Source organism: Microcaecilia unicolor, chromosome 7 (assembly GCF_901765095.1).
Source record: "Microcaecilia unicolor chromosome 7, aMicUni1.1, whole genome shotgun sequence".
NCBI lineage: Eukaryota > Metazoa > Chordata > Amphibia > Gymnophiona > Siphonopidae > Microcaecilia > Microcaecilia unicolor.
In genome coordinates, this window is record NC_044037.1 from 66,580,684 (window position 1) to 66,583,234 (window position 2,551).

The following is a 2,551-nucleotide window of genomic DNA, read 5'->3' on the forward strand; positions in this document are numbered from 1 at the left end:
ATCTTTGTCGATTGACAGTCATTTTGTACTTCTTCCATTTTCTTACTATGGCACCAACAGTTGTCTCCTTCTCGCCCAGCGTCTTACTGATGGTTTTGTAGCCCATTCCAGCCTTGTGCAGGTGTATGATCTTGTCCCTGACATCCTTAGACAGCTCCTTGCTCTTGGCCATTTTGTAGAGGTTAGAGTCTGACTGATTCACTGAGTCTGTGGACAGGTGTCTTTCATACAGGTGACCATTGCCGACAGCTGTCTGTCATGCAGGTAACGAGTTGATTTGGAGCATCTACCTGGTCTGTAGGGGCCAGATCTCTTACTGGTTGGTGGGGGATCAAATACTTATTTCCCTCTGCAGAATGCAAATAAATTCATATACTTTCCACAATGTGATTTTCCGGATTTAATTTGTGATGTGCTATCTCTCACTGTTACCAATAACCTACCCTTCAATTATGGGCTGCTCATGTCTTTGTCAGTGGGCAAACTTACAAAATCAGCAAGGGATCAAATACTTATTTCCCCCACTGTATATATATATATATATATATATATATATATATGTAGAGAGAGAGATATAGATATATAATAAAATATATATTCTATGGGGTCGCTTGGTCAGGACTAGCCGCTAATTTTCCGTGGCACTTAACCACCTAAGTGCCGCTGAATATTATAGTTAGCACCAGGGCAACCCAAAGCAAGATGCCGCCTGAGGCAGGGCTGAAATGCAACCCCCCTCCCCCAGGCCAAGTTCTCGTTTCTCCCCCCTTCCTTCCTCCACCCTATGCCACGATTTTACCTTTTTATGTTTTTTAAACGACGGTGGCAGCAGCAATTCCCACACACTGCCCTGCCTCTGGCACTGGCCTCTTCTGTACTGCAGACACCTCTGAGGAAACAGGAAGTTACATCAAAGAGACAGCCATGGTAAAGGGAAGAGGCAGGTGCCGGCGGCAGGTTAGAATATGGGAATCGCTGCTCCCGCCACTGGTTTTTAAAAAATGTCAAAAAAAGGTAAAATTGGGGAACGGGATGGAAGATGGAATGGGGGGGATGCTGCTTCCAAAAGAGTGCCACCTAAGGCCCCCAACTCAGGTGGCCTAATGGTCTGGCCGCCCCTGGTTAGTGCCTAACTCAAAGCCAGTTTTGTTGGGGGTGTTCCGAGGGTAGAGTCAGCGCTTGGCTGCTTAAGTGCTGATATTCAGCCCTGAACCCCTGGATTCTATATAGTGTGACTCAAGCTGCACAAGAAAATATGGTCATATTCTGGATTTGCACACACAACTTAATTAGCTTGATAAGCCAATCATCATTGATAATTGAACTTAAGATGTTGACAGTAATTGGCATTAATTAGAATTTAGGCACACAAATGTTTAAGTGTATTCTGTAAAGTGATGCGTATAAATTCTAAGATGCAAATCTGAGAAAGGGGTGTGGTCATGGGTGAGTAGTAGGCGAGTCATGGGCATTCCTAGAATTGACACGCACTGTTATAGGTTTTCATTGGTGTAAATGGCCGTGACTAAATATAGTCACAAAAAAGGGGTGTTGGGCATATTCTATAAACTACATCTAGATTTAGGCATATTCTATAAACCATGCCTAAATTTAGGCGCAGTTTATAGAATACACCTAGGCATATTTTTTTTCAGCACTGATTTTTTTTTAGGCGTGATATAGAGAATCTAGCCCTAAGCGTCCAGATTTAGTGCAAAAGCCTGTCCTATCTTTATGCACTAACCCATGGCTGCTTAAGTGCTGAATATTGACTTAAGCGGCAGCTGGCTCAAATATAATTGGATAAGAACATAAGAATAGCCATACTGGGTCAGACCAATGGTCCATCTAGCCAAGTATCCTGCTTCCAACAGTGACCAATCCAGGTCACAAGTACCTGGCAGAAACCCAAATATCAGCAACATTCCATGCTACCAATCCCATGGCAAGCAGTGGCTCCCCCATGTCTGGCTTTGAATATCCAGGAATAACTCCATCAGCAATTAGCAAAATGCTCACCACCACTGGCTAAATATTGACCCCTTCATGTACATGCATACATATATAGATATAGATACAAATATATAAATCTATGCTCTATGTGTGTGTATTCATTTCTGTCACATTTGTGGGGTATATGTCCATTTTATAATTTGAAGTAAGACTACGTCAGAGAGTTTGGAATCTTAGCGGAGATTGGGTGGCAACGCCGTTAATTGGGAAGCAAAACCAGTAATGGGCAGACTTCTACGGTCTACGACCTGATCGTAACTAAATAGATATGGATGGGCTGGAGTGTAAATTTTAAGGGGCTTCGACGTTAGCTTAAGAACTTTTACTACAAGAACAGTACTGGGCAGACTTCTATGGTCTGTGCCCTGAGAATGGTAAGAACAAATCAAACTCGGGTATACATATAAAATATCACATACCATGTAAAATGAGTTTATCTTGTTGGGCAGACTGGATGGACCGTTCAGGCCATCATTTACTATGTTAATATGTAACAGTACATGCATCCTTCATACATTTCCAGGTCCTGTCTTCCTCT